Raw genomic sequence first — 18,239 nt, forward strand, 5'->3', positions numbered from 1 at the left:
AGTATCACTTCCTGTTCCTGCTCAAACACAGTGGTGTTTCTGAGTAGCTTATTTGCTTAGCGATTTAATTAACAACTTTTAAATACATTCTTCTTTCATAGTATAATCTTCACGTGCTTCCTCCGAAGCACACTTTCTGTGTACTCACTACCTAATTTATAGCCAAAGTATTCACTCACTGTCTCTGTACTGTCTCGCTAGCCTAGCTTAGCTCGTAGCCGACTCATTAGCACCATGGCTACTTCACCTGTCCCTCCTGCACTTTCTTGCTCATTGTGTCAGATGTTTAGTTACTCCTCGGCCTCCTTTAGCAGTAATGATATCTGTAACAAATGTAGCATATTTGCAGCGCTGGAGGCCAGGATTACTGAATTGGAGACTCGGCTTCGCACCCTTCATTCACCCGCAGCTAGCCAGGCCCCTGTAGCTGGTGCAGCCGAAAATAGCGTAGGCCCCGCTAGCTGTTCCCCGGCAGACCCCAAGCAGCTGGGGAATCAGGGCGGCTGGGTCACGGTGAGGAGGAAGCATAGTCCTAAACAGAAGCCCCAGGTACACCACCAACCCGTTCATGTGTCTAACCGTTTTTCCCCACTCGGCGACACACCCGCCGGGGGTCAAACTCTGGTAATTGGCGATTCTGTTCTCAGACATGTGAAGCTAGAGACACCGGCAACCATAGTCAATTGTCTTCCAGGGGCCAGAGCAGGCGACATTGAAGGAAATTTAAAACTGCTGGCTAAGGGTAAACGTAAATTCAGTAAAATCATAATTCACGTCGGCAGTAATGACACCCGGTTACGCCAATCGGAGGTCACTAAAATCAATATTGAATCGGTGTGCAACTTTGCCAAAACAATGTCGGACTCTGTAGTTTTCTCTGGTCCCCTCCCCAATCAGACCAGGAGTGACATGTTTAGCCGCATGTTCTCCTTAAATTGCTGGCTGTCTGAGTGGTGTCCCAGAAACGATGTGGGCTTCATAGATAATTGGCAAACCTTCTGGAGGAAACCTGGTCTTGTTAGGAGAGATGGCATCCATCCCACTTTGGATGGAGCAGCTCTCATTTCTAGAAATATGGACACATTTATTAAACCCCCCAAAATATGACTATCCAGAGTTGGGACCAGGAAGCAGAGTTGCAGTCTTACACGCTTCTCTGCAGCTTCTCTCCTCCTGCTACCCCCCCAAAAACCCATCTCCATAGAGACTGTGTCAGCTTCCAAAAAGACAAAAAACAAACTAAAAACCAGCAACAAACAACTTAAACATAAACAATCACAAAGAAAGAACAATACAGTATCCACATCTGAACCAAAGAGTAAAACAGTGAAATGTGGATTATTAAATATTAGGTCTCTCTCCTCCAAGTCTCTGTTAGTACATGACTTAATAATTGATCAACAAATTGATTTACTCTGCCTTACAGAAACCTGGTTGCAGCAGGATGATTATGTTAGTTTAAATGAATCAACACCCCCGAGCCATTCTAACTACCAGAAATCTCGAAGCACAGGCCGAGGGGGCGGTGTGGCAGCAATTTTTCACACCAGCCTATTAATTAATGAAAGACCAAGACAGACTTTTAATTCATTTGAAAGCCTGATGCTTAACATTGTCCACCCCAGCTGTGAAACTCAGAAACCAGTCTTACTTGTTATCATCTATCGTCCACCTGGGCCTTACACAGAGTTTCTGTCTGATTTCTCAGACTTTTTATCTAATTTAGTTCTGAGCTCAGATAAAATAATTATTGTGGGTGTGTTAAAGATATTCTATTATCAAAGTACTCAGATGCAATGAAATATCACTCAGACACTTAGAGCAGTTTTAAACGTGCACGGGTGAGAGACTCAGGGAGAGACTCACACACCTCCTTGGTGCAGTCTGGCTTTATTTATACACATCATGAAGCATACAAAAAAGGGAATATCATCCTTATCTTGTCAAGAAAACAGGTGTGGTTTATCAAAAAACTTCGTGTTCTCTACAAGGTTGTTTCTTACTCGTGGGTGGCGGTTTCCTGCTAGTGTGAAGGCAAACAGTGACAATGTGAAGGCAAAGACTGATAATGTGAAGGCAAGCAGTTTCCGTTATAAAGTAGGGAGCCAGCAATTAAAATATGCAGCTGGTTGAGTACAGAACAGAAATATAAACACTCTTAGCTGATCATTATATGAATAATAAAATCTTAGAAAGCAAAAATACTCTGACATTCCCTCCTGTTGTTTAGATTTCTTACATGACAGTACTGTTATTTTTGTCAGTTCATAACCTCTTGTCTAAACATTTTCGGTTTGAACGTCATAAAACAGTCCTGTGTTCAATTAAACTAAACATTACTGTATGGATCATCTTTCAAAATTTCTTCCATTTGAGACATCATCACATAAGCATTGATAGAAGTTGTCACCATGTTTGATACCATTTTCTTCAGACAGGGTACTACACATGTTGTGAAAACACATAACAGTAAAAGCAAAAATGCTATTCCAACAAGTCCTTTAATCAGAAGGGACTTCCATGAACCACCTAGTAACCATGTCAACCAATCATCAGTGCTTGTGACATAGTCTTGTTGTTCAGCATCTTTAATCTTTCTCAAGGTGTTCAAAGCGTCGGTCATGTTTTGTGAGTGTATGTTGTCTGGGATGTATGTACAACATGTAGTGTCAAACAATACACACAAACCTCCTTTTTCAGCTAGAATCATGTCTAGTGCGACTCTGTGTTGCATCACTACAATGCGTATTGCGTCGATTTCTTCATTTTGCGCTTTGTTGATTTTCATTGAAGCATTTAGGAACAGTCCAAATCGATAGTCAAGTGTCTCGATCCTCAGCATGTTTTTCCCAACTCCTACCCAAGGGAACAAGGAGTGGAGGACTTTCTGACCATCAGTCCATAGTTTGAAGTTTTTGGGCACATCTGATCCATAGATTGAGTCATGTGGCATTACTTCAGTGACTTCAGCAACTTCACGTTTTGCTCTTGACGTGTGTGTCTCTGCTGTGATCTTGAAGGTGTGGTCTGAAATTAGTACTGGTGCACACAGACCGGTGGAGTTCGGTGGGAGCATGAAGTAGGTTTTAGGCCCGCAGGCCCAAGCGGTTCCCTGGACCCAGAAAGTTCAATCTTTGAAGGTGTGTATTCCTTTGGATTGGGTCAGGTCACGTAGATGCGAATTATCATGTGTCCATCTTTTTTGCAGGTGGTGTTGTTTATTTCCTCTCATCTGGGTGAGTGTTAGTAGGCTCACTAGGAGCGCAATGCTGGCCACTAGGAGGACAAGTGTCTTCATGATGACCAGGCACACCTAGACTTCTGGTGAGTAGACTATTGGCGAGAAGTAAAAAAGGGCGGGATATACCCAATCAGCCCTTCCCTTCACCAATAGATCACCTAGAAGCCAGGGGAGCCGGCGTCTAAGCGTCTGGATTGTCACTCACTTTTTTACAGTGGCTGTGGTGGATCCAAGATGGTCTTTCTGCTATTTTGCAGGCGGTGGGTGTGGTAAGTAGGACTTGGTATGGGCCCTCCCACCTTGGTGAACTCCAATTCTTTCTCTGGAGTACTTTGATCAGGATCCAATCACCTGGTTGTAACCTGCAAGACACTGGAGAGAAATCACTCGGCAGTTGGTTGTTTAACACAATCTCTTTATTTTCAAACAGTTTAGTCATCCATTCTGCTAGGGTAGTTTCCCTTATTGATTTATTAATAGGTTCACTGGTAATTGGCAATGGAAACGCTCTCCCGTGGATGATTTCAAAAGGTGTAAGTTTCTGAGAACCTTGTGTTATTCTCATCCACATCTTTACTAGGCCTAGACATTCAGGCCATGGTCTTCCTGTTTCTTCCATGCATTTTCTTAATCTCTGTTTTATTGTGCCGTTAGTTCTTTCCACTAATCCTGCGCTTTGTGGGTGATATGCACAGTGATGTTTGATGCTAAATCCTAGAGCTTCAGAGACTTTGCTGATGATGTCATTAACAAAATGTGTTCCATTGTCTGACCTTATCAGACTGGGAATGCCATATGTGGGGATGAAGTGATTGCATAAACACTTTGCCACTGATATTGCATCTGCTCTTTTGACTGGATAGATTTCTGGCCATTTTGAAAATACATCTATAATTACTAGAGCATATCTTGATGCTTGGCATTCGTTAAGTTCAATAAAATCCATGTGGATTGTATGGAAGGGGTGAGGTGGTGTGGGGAAATGACCTCTTTGTGGTCGGAGGTTCCCCTGTACATTATGTCTTTGGCAAATCATGCATGTTCTGATGAATTCCTTTGCTGAATTTTCAAAATTTTGAGTGTAGAAGTGTTTAGAGAGGACATTCATCATTCCACCCGTTGACAAATGCGTTAAGCCATGTGTCACTAATGCTGCTGTCTTGTGTAGAGATTTTGGCAGTATTGGTTTGCCATTACAGGTCATTAGGTCATTTTCTAGCTGTGCTCCACACCTTAACCATTTTTTCTGTTCTGTGATGGATGCAGCTTTCTGTTCATCTTTAAGTACATCAAGTGGTATTAACGTTGATGTTTCAGATATTAAAGTTTGTATATGTTGTTGTGCTGCCTTTTTTGCGGCTTGGTCTGCAAAGTTATTGCCTTTAGTAATTTCTGAGTTATCTTTTTGGTGTGCGGCACATTTGCACAATGCTAATTTTTTCGGCAGTGTTATCACTTCTAGCAGTTCTTTTAAAAGGTGTGCATGCTGTACTGGATTACCAGTAGAAGTGACCATGCCTCTGTTCTGCCAAATCTTTGCGAAATGATGTACTGCTGCAAAGACATACTGACTGTCTGTGTGTATGTTTATGCTTTTTCCTTCATTCAGCTTACATGCTCTCACAACAGCTGTAAGTTCTGCACTTTGTGCAGAGTTAGAGGAAGTCAAAGGTCTTGCTTCCAGAACTGTGTCTACTGTGGTTACTGCATAACCAACGCAGTTGCGACCTAAGCTATTTTTAGAAGCTGATCCATCTACAAAAATGTCAGTGAAAGTTGACTGTGGTGTGCTATATATATCGGCTCGTGGTTTTGTTTCTTCATCTAGCTTTTCCATACAGCAGTGTTTTTCACCATCTTCTGATGTGGGGAGAAGTGTGCTGGGATTTAGCTGACCACACTTCTCGATTGTAATGTGTGACTGTGATAACAAGATGCCTACGTATGAGAGCTGTCTTGCATGTGTGAGATAAGACAAGTTCGCCTGCAGTAAGATGGAGGTTACAGCGTGGGGAACTTTGACGATCAATGTGTGTCCTAAGACGATGTCAGCGGATTTCTTAACTGCCTCTGCTGCAGCTGCGCATGCCTGCACGCACGAGGGCAGTCCTGAGGCCACTGAATCTAGCTTACACGAATAAAATGCAAGAGGGCGTTGCTTTTCCCCAAAGGCTTGTGTTAGAACGGCCTTCATGTAGCCTGCACCTCCGTCTACATGCAAGTAAAAAGGTTTTTCATAGTCTGGCAATGCCAAAACTGTGCGCGTCTGCAGTGCAAGTTTTAGATCATTAAATGCTTTTTCTGCTTCTGGTGTCCATTCTATTTTATCTTTCAGTGCTAGATTTTTTCCATAAATTAAGTTTTGCAAAGGTTGAGCTAGCAGAGCATATTCAGGTATCCAGCATCTGCAAAAATTGCAGAGACCTAAATAACTCATCATTTGTTGTTTTGTGAGAGGCTTTGGAGCATTCTGTACTGCTAGTTTTCTGCTGTCTAACAGTGTTCTTCCCTCTCCTGTGAGTTTGTGGCCAAGGTATGTGACCTCTTGGCTCCACAGCTGTAACTTGTGCTGTGATACTTTATGGCCCTGCTGTGCTAAATGTTTCAACACAGTCATGGTGTTTTTTCTGCAGTTGTCTCGTGTATCTCCCGTGACGAGAATGTCATCAACGTACAGAAGAAATTGCCCTGTGGCAGGGAGTGTGCATAGTGACATAGATTTCTTTAATGCCTCTGCATACAGGGTGGGACTGTTCTGAAAACCCTGTGGCAGTCTTGTATAGGTATACTTTTCGTTATCAAAGGTGAAGCCAAACAGATTTTGTGAATCTGGGTGTAATGGCACCGAGAAGAACGCGTTTGACAGATCTATGACTGAGAACCATTGTTCTTTTTGCGTCACTTGATTTAAGATTGTGTGTGGATTTGCTACCACAGGTGGGATTTGTTCTGTTACTTCGTTTATTGCTCTGAGGTCATGCACTAGGCGATATTTTCCTGTGTTTGCTTTTTTCACTGGGAAGATTGGAGTGTTACAGGTTGCTTTAGTTGTTTTCACTAAAATGCCTGCTTTTTCCATATCTGCAATTACTGGCCTGATCCCTGCTTTTGCTTCTGCCGTCAAGGGATATTGTGGTTTAACTGGCCTGTAGGTTGTAGTAGTTTTTACTACAACAGGATCTGCTCCTTTAATTAATCCTACATCTGTCGATCCTGTGGACCATAGTGTTGTGGGCAATTCTTGTAGTTCTGGGTGTAATTCTAATGAGAGTATATGTCAGTTTTCACTATCTTCCTGCACATGCAAATCAGTGCTGTCAGTCATGTATGTGGCTGGGTGGGTAGTGATCACCCACCCTAATGTGTATCTCATGCATCCCGTTCTGCAACCTTGTAGCCATCCTTCATGCGTGTCCTCAGTTTTTTCATATCTGTCTCTTTCAACTTGGGTGAGAATGCGGCCTAAATCTTTCCACTCAGTACTGTCATTGTGTGCTACTGACACATGTGGATTTGGCATCCTATTTACTCGTTGTACTGCCTCAGGCTGCAGCACAGAGCACACTGCATTACCACTTTGGGTGACATATAGGTACTGTAATGTCAGCATTTGTGGTCCTAGCTTGTGTACTTCTTGGTCATACACAGGATTAGGACCTGGACTCTGTTTGAACCTCAATGTGTTGTGATACTGAGTGTAGTCCTGTCGTGTTGAATGAGTTGGCAGATATCGATTTGCTATGTGTTGTAAAGGCTCTAGTGAGGGCAGGTCTAATGTCCAGTAGTAGTGAGGCTGTCCGAGTCCTTGACACACATTAATCTGATAATCTGCTGGACTTTGTTTCTCGTTTAACATTAGCTTTGCATACATGCCCTCTGGTCCTGGCAATACTCCTATTTCCAGTTTCTCTAGCGCATCTCTCCCTAGAAGATTAACTGGGCAAGATGGGTCATATATGCACTGGTTTTTACAGCTGCGGCCGCTGTCTTCATGAGATAAGAGTAGAGGCTCAGTCAGTGATTTAGTACTGACATGTCCTGATGCTGACTTAACTATCAGAGTATCATTAGAGAATTTCACTTTTGGTGGTTTTTTAATCAGTACAGTTTTACATGCTCCAGTGTCGCAGAGCATCGTCATTGGCTGCCCATTTACGTATATAATTACAGTTGGTTTATGTTCAGAGCCCAAAAGCAATTGCTCTATGTTATACACGTCCGTGTTTTCATTGCTCTCTGCTTCTGTGCTTTTTCCTAGTCATTTGTTATTTCTTTCATCCTCTTCCTCAGTGTCATCCTTTTTTCTATGTCTACACTCGCGAGCAAAATGCCCCTCCTTTCCGCAATTGTAGCAGCTTGTGTCTTTCAGTCTTCTCTCTCCTTTTCGCCCTCCTCCTGCCTTTCCTTTTCCTTTGTAGGGGCCTGGTTTATGTCTTCTGTATTCTCCAGAGAATGCCACCAATCCTGTTGCTGGATCTACAGTAAAGATGCCTCCTTTTTCTTTTTGCTTCTGTATTTTAACTGCGTGTTCAGCATATTGCAGTGCATCTGACAGACTTCCTGTATTTTGTGTGACCCAGTGTTTTTCTACGTGGGCCCTCACTTTTGGGAGGAGGCCGTTCAGAAATGCATTTTTTAGCTGTTGCTGAAATGGTGTTTGTGGCTCCTCCTGGTAATTTAAACCTGAATGTTGTCTGAAAACTGGGCGTAGGCGATCGAGGAAGTCAGAGGCAGTCTCAGCTTCCTTCTGCTTTATCTCGCCTATTTTGCCGTAATCTGCTCTTGGGGCTAGACGGACTCTAATCCTTTCATATAATCCTGCCAACTGAGCCCTTAGAGGCTCAGAGGTGGGGAGCAGGGCTATACCCTGGTCATCTGACCCCGTGAAGTCTCCCTTTACTGTTCCCATTTTTAGACCTAATAAGTCCTGAATTACCTGGAGCATTTCATGGCCATTCAAGTGCCAGTGTGTTCTAATTAACTCAACTGCCTCCCTCCATGGCTCAAAACCTTCATTTAACAGTGGAACGTCCTTTAAGACGTTAAATCTGTCAGTTTGGGACCATGCTCTGAAAACATATAGGAAAGGGTTGTTGTCTCTTTCATTATTATCGCCACCCGTTAGTTGGCCATATCTTGGGTTGGGCGTGGCTATCATTGGAAACAGACCTGACGGTCCTGGGGGGTGAATCTGTCCTCCCATATCCCTACCTGACGGGTCTTTCCCTATGTCTTCCTTATGGTGATTTGTTGTCATTAAATTTAATGCCTGTCTTGCTGAATCATATGGGCCTGGCGCGTCAGTGAAGGGGTTTTTTGATACTGGCTGATTAGACGGGCCGGGGGCAGGCACATATGGAGGAGGTGGTTTTGGGTGTTGTGGATCTTTTAGTTCACTACTTTGTTCATTTTTCTTTTTCTTTTTCTCTTCTCGCACCTTTGTGTGTTTATCATTTTCTGCCATCCAGGCTTTAAAATGTTGCCACTCTGTGAGACGTTTGGCTTTCTTTTTAAAGCTTTTTTCATTGTTTAGTTCCGCTTGGAGGGTCTCTTTTAAAGCAGTCACTGCAAAGGGAGTACATTGTCCCTCCCACGCAGGGCAGTTTAGTTTCTTTGGATTTCTCCATCTATTTGCGCTAATTAGTCCGGCGCCTGGACATTTTTTCTCTAGCCACTGCTCGTCAGCAGTGAGTTTTGTTGATTTATTACCCATTATTATTTTTTCCTCTTGTTATTATTATTTATTTATTTATAAATATATTTGCGTTTACACACACATACACACCCGTGGTGCTTTCTCTGGCACGAGGAATGGGAGAGGCTATTGACACGGCCTTCTACTTTCAAGCTAGCCTTGAAAGCGGTGTCAATTTTATGTGATGAAACACAACCTTTTCCCGTTCCACCAGAACTCGAGCAACCAACGGTAAACAATTCGGTGGAGTAGTTCAGCCTCCTTAATGTGCTGTAAAATCAACTTACTCCACCAACAAAACAGTAAAACAACAGATTATACGCGTAATGAGTTTTTTATTCTGGGCAACACTGTGTCTTTCTACATTGCTCCAAGCCCTCTTTCAGGCGAGCTGCTTCGTAACCTCTACGAGTCCTTTTTCAGACGAGAATGTTACTATCCTGTCGTATTTTGACATTAAACTTGCTCCGAGCCCTTTTTCAGGCGAGCTGTAACCTCTACCAGTCCTTTTTCAGACGAGAATGTTACTTAATTAATCTGTCATACATTGACGGGAAACTATTTAATGTACAGACCACAGGTTGCCTCAGTCGTTTTGCGCAAGATGTGAGTGAGTGCTAAATATTCACCTGAGTTATTGTGTGGTTGCTTTGGTTTCCTTCATCAACCCCTGAAGTCGTGGACCTCTTATAAGAACGCTGGCCAGAACCCGAACGTCACGTCTCTGGACTTTATCCTCTGCCTGGAGAGGAGTCGACAGCGTGGGCTTCTCACGACGTCAGGACTTGACGAAGGTCTCCTATTGGAGCATTGAAAAAATATCAATGTCCACTCCGGCTCGAAGGACCAATTAAATGTTAAAGATATTCTATTATCAAAGTACTCAGATGCAATGAAATATCACTCAGACACTTAGAGCAGTTTTAAACGTGCACGGGTGAGAGACTCAGGGAGAGACTCACACACCTCCTTGGTGCAGTCTGGCTTTATTTATACACATCATGAAGCATACAAAAAAGGGAATATCATCCTTATCTTGTCAAGAAAACAGGTGTGGTTTATCAAAAAACTTCGTGTTCTCTACAAGGTTGTTTCTTACTCGTGGGTGGCGGTTTCCTGCTAGTGTGAAGGCAAACAGTGACAATGTGAAGGCAAAGACTGATAATGTGAAGGCAAGCAGTTTCCGTTATAAAGTAGGGAGCCAGCAATTAAAATATGCAGCTGGTTGAGTACAGAACAGAAATATAAACACTCTTAGCTGATCATTATATGAATAATAAAATCTTAGAAAGCAAAAATACTCTGACAGGGTGATTTTAACATCCATATAGATGCTAAAAATGACAGCCTCAACATGGCATTTAATCTGTTATTAGACTCAATTGGTTTCTCTCAAAATGTAAAAGAACCCACCCACCACTTTAACCACACTCTAGATCTTGTTCTAACATATGGCATCGAACCTGAACATTTAACAGTGTTTCCTGAAAACCCTCTCCTGTCTGATCATTTCCTGATAACATTTACTTTTACAATAATTGATTACACAGCGGTGAAGAGTAGACTTTATCAAAGTAGATGTCTTTCTGAAAGCACTGTAACTAAGTTTAAGAATATAATCCACCCACTGTTATCATCTTCAATGCCCTGTACCAACACAGAGCAGAGTAGCTATCTGAACGCTACCCCAACAGAGGTCGATTATCTTGTTAATAATTTCACCTCCTCACTACGTACGACTCTGGATACTGTAGCTCCTGTGAAAACTAAGGCCTCAAATCAGAAGTACCTGACTCCGTGGTATAATTCTGAAACACGTACCCTAAAGCAGATGACTCGTAATCTGGAGAGGAAATGGCGTGTCACAAATCTAGAGGATCATCATTTAGCCTGGAGAAATAGTTTGCTGCTTTATAAGAAAGCCCTCCGCAAAGCCAGAACATCTTACTATTCATCACTGATTGAAGAAAATAAGAACAACCCTAGGTTTCTCTTCAGCACTGTAGCCAGGCTGACAAAAAGTCAGAGCTCTTTTGAGCCAACCATCCCTTTAACGTTAACTAGTAATGACTTCATGAACTTCTTCACAAATAAAATTTTTATCATTAGAGAAAAAATTACCAATAATCATCCCACAGATGTAATATTATCTACAGCTACTCTTAGTACCATTGATATTAAGTTAGACTCTTTTTCTCCAATTGATCTTTCTGAGTTAACTTCAATAATTACTTCCTCCAAACCATCAACGTGTCTTTTAGACCCCATTCCTACAAAACTGCTCAAAGAAGTCCTGCCATTAATTAATTCTTCGATCTTAAATATGATCAACCTATCTCTAATAATCGGCTATGTACCACAGGCCTTCAAGCTGGCTGTAGTTAAACCTTTACTCAAAAAGCCATCTCTAGACCCAGCAGTCTTAGCTAATTATAGGCCAATCTCCAACCTTCCTTTCATATCAAAAATCCTTGAAAGAGTAGTTGTCAAACAGCTAACAGATCATCTGCAGAGGAATGGTTTATTTGAAGAGTTTCAGTCAGGTTTCAGAGCTCAGCACAGCACAGAAACAGCTTTAGTGAAGGTTACAAATGATCTTCTTATGGCCTCTGACAGTGGACTCATCTCTGTGCTTGTCCTGCTAGACCTCAGTGCAGCGTTCGATACTGTTGATCATAATATCCTATTAGAGCGATTAGAACATGCTGTAGGTATTACAGGTACTGCGCTGCAGTGGTTTGTATCATATCTATCTAATAGACTCCAATTCGTGCATGTAAATGGAGAGTCCTCTTCACACACTGAGGTTAATTATGGAGTTCCACAGGGTTCAGTGCTAGGACCAATTCTGTTTACATTATACATGCTTCCCTTAGGCAGCATCATTAGAAGACATAGCATACATTTTCACTGCTATGCAGATGACACCCAGCTCTATCTGTCCATGAAGCCAGATAACACACACCAATTAGTTAAACTGCAGGAATGTCTTAAAGACATAAAGACCTGGATGGCCGCTAACTTTCTGCTTCTTAATTCAGATAAAACTGAGGTTATTGTACTCGGCCCTGAAAATCTTAGAAATATGGTATCTAATCAGATTCTTACTCTGGATAGCATTACCTTGGCCTCCAGTAACGCGGTGAGGAACCTTGGAGTCATTTTTGACCAGGATATGTCCTTCAACGCACATATTAAACAAATATGTAAGACTGCTTTCTTCCATTTGCGCAACATCTCTAAAATTAGAAATATCCTGTCTCAGAGTGACGCTGAAAAACTAGTTCATGCATTTATTACTTCCAGGCTGGACTACTGTAATTCATTATTATCAGGATGTCCAAAAAACTCACTGAAAAGCCTTCAGCTAATCCAAAATGCTGCAGCAAGAGTCCTGACAGGGACTAGAAAGAGAGAGCATATTTCTCCTGTTTTGGCTTCCCTTCATTGGCTTCCTGTTAAATCCAGAATTGAATTCAAAATCCTGCTCCTCACATACAAGGTCTTAAATAATCAGGCCCCATCTTATCTTAATGACCTTGTAGTACCATATCACCCTATTAGAGCGCTCCGCTCTCGCTCTGCAGGCCTACTTGTTGTTCCTAGAGTATTTAAAAGTAGAATGGGAGGGAGAGCCTTCAGTTTTCAGGCCCCTCTTCTGTGGAACCAGCTTCCAGTTTGGATTCGGGAGACAGACACTATCTCTACTTTTAAGATTAGGCTTAAAACTTTCCTTTTTTCTAAAGCATATAGTTAGGGCTGGACCAGGTGACCCTGAATCCTCCCTTTGTTATGCTGCAATAGATGTAGGCTGCCGGGGGATTCCCATGATGCATTGAGTTTTTCCTTTCCAGTCACCTTTCTCACTCACTATGTATTAATAGACCTCTCTGCATTGAATCATATCTGTTATTAACCTCTGTCTCTCTTCCACAGCATGTCTTTATCCTGTCTTCCTTCTCTCACCCCAACCGGTCGCAGCAGATGGCCGCCCCTCCCTGAGCCTGGTTCTGCCGGAGGTTTCTTCCTGTTAAAAGGGAGTTTTTCCTTCCCACTGTTGCCAAAGTGCTTGCTCATAGGGGGTCATATGATTGTTGGGTTTTTCTCTGTATCTATGAAGCGCCTTGAGGCGACTTTTGTTGTGATTTGGCGCTATATAAATAAAATTGAATTGAATTGAATTGAATAAAGACAAGAAAGCTCCTTACCATGCATGGAGGGTTTCACCCCAAGTCCAGCCCCCTGAGGCTGTACGCTAAGTGGAAGGAAGGGGGCCGGGGACTGGTGAGTGTCAGCACCACAGTCCAGGATGAGACAACGAACATCCAAGAATACATTGGGAAGATGGCCCCAACTGACCGAGTGCTCAGTGAATACCTCAGGCAGCAGAAACCCAAGAAAGAGGAGGGAGACGAGGAACCATCATGGAAGGACAGGCCCCTGCACGGTATGTACCACCGGCAGATAGAGGAGGTGGCTGATATCCAGAAATCCTACCAGTGGCTGGACAAAGCTGGACTGAAAGACAGCACAGAGGCACTAATCATGGCAGCACAAGAACAAGCTCTGAGCACAAGATCACACCAGACAAGACCCCAGGTGCAGGCTGTGTAAAGATGCCCCAGAGACAATCCAGCACATAACAGCAGGGTGCAAGATGCTAGCAGGCAAGGCATACATGGAACGCCATAACCAAGTGGCCGGTATAGTGTACAGGAACATCTGTGCCGAGTATAACCTGGAAGTCCCGAGGTCAAAATGGGAGATGCCCCCAAGGGTGGTGGAGAATGTCCGAGCTAAGATCCTGTGAGACTTCCAGATACAGACGGACAAAATGGTGGTGGCTAACCAACCGGACATAGTGGTGGTAGACAAACAGAAGAAGACGGCCGTAGTGATCGATGTAGCGGTTCCGAATGACAGTAATATCAGGAAGAAGGAACACGAGAAGCTGGAGAAATACCAAGGGCTCAGAGAAGAGCTCGAGAGGATGTGGAGGGTGAAGGTAACAGTGGTCCCCGTGGTAATCGGAGCACTAGGTGCGGTGACACCCAAGCTAGGCGAGTGGCTCCAGCAGATCCCGGGAATAACATCGGAGATCTCTGTCCAGAAGAGTGAAGTCCTGGGAACCGGCATGTGTGGGAAGTGCGGAGCAAGTAGGGGTGAGCTGCCGATTACTTTGGGAAGCCTTCTTTTCTCCTGTGTTTTTAGACCAGGGAGGTCAGACTGTGTTATATTCAGTGGGGCAAAAAAGTATTTAGTCAGCCACCGATTGTGCAAGTTCCCCCACCTAAAATGATGACAGAGGTCAGTAATTTGCACCAGAGGTACACTTCAACTGTGAGAGACAGAATGTGAAAAAAAAATCCATGAATCCACATGGTAGGATTTGTAAAGAATTTATTCGTAAATCAGGGTGGAAAATAAGTATTTGGTCAATGACAAAAATACAACTCAATACTTTGTAACTTAACCTTTGTTGGCAATAACAGAGGTCAAACGTTTACTATAGGTCTTTACCAGGTTTGCACACACAGTAGCTGGTATTTTGGCCCATTCCTCCATGCAGATCTTCTCGAGAGCAGTGATGTTTTGGGGCTGTCGCCGAGCAACACGGACTTTCAACTCCCGCCACAGATTTTCTATGGGGTTGAGGTCTGGAGACTGGCTAGGCCACTCCAGGACTTTCAAATGCTTCTTACAGAGCCACTCCTTTGTTGCCCGGGCGGTGTGTTTTGGATCATTGTCATGTTGGAAGACCCAGCCTCGTTTCATCTTCAAAGTTCTCACTGATGGAAGGAGGTTTTGGCTCAAAATCTCACGATACATGGCCCCATTCATTCTGTCCTTAACACGGATCAGTCGTCCTGTCCCCTTGGCAGAAAAACAGCCCCATAGCATGATGTTTCCACCCCCATGCTTCACAGTAGGTATGGTGTTCTTGGGATGCAACTCAGTATTCTTCTTCCTCCAATCACGACGAGTTGAGTTTATACCAAAAAGTTCTACTTTGGTTTCATCTGACCACATGACATTCTCCCAATCCTCTGCTGTATCATCCATGTGCTCTCTGGCAAACTTCAGACGGGCCTGGACATGCACTGGCTTCAGCAGCGGAACACGTCTGGCACTGCGGGATTTGATTCCCTGCCGTTGTAGTGTGTTACTGATGGTGACCTTTGTTACTTTGGTCCCAGCTCTCTGCAGGTCATTCACCAGGTCCCCCCGTGTGGTTCTGGGATCTTTGCTCACCGTTCTCATGATCATTTTGACCCCACGGGATGAGATCTTGCGTGGAGCCCCAGATCGAGGGAGATTATCAGTGGTCTTGTATGTCTTCCATTTTCTGATGATTGCTCCCACAGTTGATTTTTTCACACCAAGCTGCTTGCCTATTGTAGATTCACTCTTCCCAGTCTGGTGCAGGTCTACAATACTTTTCCTGGTGTCCTTCGAAAGCTCTTTGGTCTTGGCCATGGCGGAGTTTGGAGTCTGACTGTTTGAGGCTGTGGACAGGTGTCTTTTATACAGATGATGAGTTCAAACAGGTGCCATTCATACAGGTAACGAGTGGGGGACAGAAAAGCTTCTTACAGAAGACGTTACAGGTCTGTGAGAGCCAGAGATTTTCCTTGTTTGAGGTGACCAAATACTTATTTTCCACCCTGATTTACGAATAAATTCTTTACAAATCCTACCATGTGAATTCATGGATTTTTTTTTCACATTCTGTCTCTCACAGTTGAAGTGTACCTCTGGTGTAAATTACTGACCTCTGTCATCATTTTAAGTGGGGGAACTTGCACAATCGGTGGCTGACTAAATACTTTTTTGCCCCACTGTATGTATGTATGTATGCATGTGTGTGTATATATATATATATATATATATTAGGGGTGCAACGATATTCGTATCGATATTGAACCGTTCGATACAGTGCTTTCGGTTCGGTACGCATATGTATCGAACAATACAACATTTGTAATTTATTTTATCAATTTTCCTTCTGACGATGCTGTCTGTGTTGAGCGCTCAGTGAATCTGTGTTCGACTACTCCGCCTAGGCTGCACTGTCGAGCGCAGATCCACTGAGCGCTCAACACAGACAGCATAGTCAGAAGGAAGAGCGCAGGGCAAGCTAGCGAGACAGAAGATAAGCTCTACTTGCAACAGGCAAGTTGAACCTCATTCAGATCTGGCGTTTGGAATTATTTTGGTTTTCATGTGACGTATGACCCTGAAGGTAAGCGAGTCATGGACTAAAGTAAAACAGTATGTTGGATGTGCCATGCAATGCTCAATTACATTGGTGTGAACTAGTGTGTTAGCGCAGTTAGCTCGTTAACGTGTTGGCCGTCTAGCCCCATGCACGGAGCGATCGGCGGTAGCTCGTTAACGGAGATTTGCCGTGTTGTGGCGTTAAGGTCATTTCAACGAGATTAACCTGAAAGCACTAGTGGGAACACAACGAATATGACTGCACATTTATGCTGACATCATCCTAGTGCAAAGACAAGTGGAAGCAGACAAAAAAAAAGCAAGCATGCTACTAACTTTAGCCGAGTCATTTAGACAGCTGTTAGCACATGATTCTCCTTATGCTGCTGAGAATATAGCCCAGAAGAAGCGGATAGTATAGCTTTTATTTTGGAAAGAGCCATTTCTCTGTAATAAACTCTCTTTTCCAAAGATGAGTGATTCCTCAATCAGATACAGGGCTCGCAATATCGCTAGCCCGACGTCCTGGAGCTAGCGATTTTTTTCAGTCGGGCTACCAAAATCTTTCTCTTCCCTGCCCGTCGGGCTATTGTAGGAAAAATATATGTCAATGCTTTTGCATTCTTTCAGAAATGTAGCTGGGTAATTATGTCATTGGCATCGGTGAGCCACTGTCAATATGTGACATATTGAAGTCGCGTTTGAATTTGCGCTTGTTTTTTTGCTTTCACTTTGCAATCGTGCGAACTGTGTATAGAGAGCGACAGCACTGATCTGTGAGTGATGATAATTTGTGCACCAATTCCTCTGACATCGTCTTATTAATCGTTAGCTTACTATGCAAACATGACAAGTGAAATCTCCCGCAGCTTAAACATGTGAGAGGTTGATCGCGCAGAGAATCGCTGAGCTTATGTGAGTGCCTGTGTAAAAGCATTTCAGTTCTGCTGAGCCAAATAAGACAGGTCAGGGTGAAGAAGTGACAGCCAAAGAAAAGCTTACCACAAAACGGAGAAGTTATGACAAATCAGACTATAAGGCAAAAAGAAAGTGCAGCTTTATGGTTTCATGGACAAAAGAATTTCTGTGGCTGCGATATGATGAGCTAAATAACCAGGGCTGCACATAAGTGGACCGCAGGTGCGCATTCGCTGTCAAAATAAAAAACACGCACAAGGGTTAGGGTTAAATTTAAAAACTGTACTTTTGAGTTAAAATATATATTTATAATTTTAATAAATGACAAATTAAAAATGCATGAACATTTTTTTGTATCGAAAAAATATCGAACCGTGACACCAAAGTATCGAACCAAACCGAACCGTGAATTTTGTGTATCGTTGCACCCCTAATATATACATTCAAAATCGAGAACTCTGGGCCATTGTTTGGGCAGTTAGACATTTTCGGCACTACCTCTACAAGCAGCAATTTGTTATTGTCACGGATCACAAGCCCCTCCTGGGTCTTCGGAAAATACCCATTGACAGTGATAGAACTGGTCGCCGTGCTCGCTGGGCTCTTGAACTTGATCCTTTTGAGTGGACTGTGATTCATAAAGATGGCCACCGCCACCTCAATGCGGACGCACTGTCACGTCGCCCTGTCACTGGTGAAACCGTAGAGCAGGACACAGTCTGCACTGCTTCTGCTACCTTGAAACCTGAAGAGAGGTGCGTGGGTCCTGCAGGCCCGCCCAACCATAGTCCCTGCAGTACTGACCAAAAACACATTCCATGCAATGACCTTCCTGATCCACGACTGCAGTGTGCAGCGCTATCTGTTTCATCCACATTTGTGCTTGAGCTGCCTGAAGATGATCTCAAAAGTGAACAACAAAAAGATCCTGTACTGTCAGAAGTCATTGGCTGGAAAGCTAAGGGTCAGAAACCACCCTACTGGCGTATGAAAAAATGCCCACCTCAGGAAAAAGTGCTATGGCATGAGTACTCTAGACTTACCTTTCACAATGGCTTACTCTGTCGTAAAGCTTTCAACCCGTCCCAAAAGTCAGTGTTGCATCAGTTGGTTGTTCCTGAATCTTTAAAAGACACTGTCCTACAGCTGCTGCATGGCAACCCAGTG

The 18,239-nt window shown here is 43.4% G+C and overlaps 1 protein-coding gene and 1 long non-coding RNA gene across 3 annotated transcripts in view; one reads left to right on the plus strand and one right to left on the minus strand.

Annotated features, from left to right (window-relative positions):
* LOC146699444 (apoptosis-associated speck-like protein containing a CARD) overlaps positions 1-18,239 on the plus strand; it is a 59,815-nt gene that overhangs the window by 6,221 nt on the left and 35,355 nt on the right. The window lies entirely within an intron of this gene.
* Positions 1,822-10,238, minus strand: LOC146699445 (uncharacterized). The gene is made up of 2 exons (XR_014922827.1): positions 9,566-10,238; positions 1,822-3,613 (listed from the first exon to the last, which is right to left on the minus strand). It is a non-coding gene; the product is annotated as an uncharacterized LOC146699445 (long non-coding RNA).

The sequence above is a fragment of the Copadichromis virginalis genome, linkage group LG11 (assembly GCF_057382275.1).
Source record: "Copadichromis virginalis isolate Kocher_CV1m ecotype Utaka linkage group LG11, C_Virginalis_male_GT1.1, whole genome shotgun sequence".
In the NCBI taxonomy this organism is placed as follows: Eukaryota; Metazoa; Chordata; class Actinopteri; order Cichliformes; family Cichlidae; genus Copadichromis; species Copadichromis virginalis.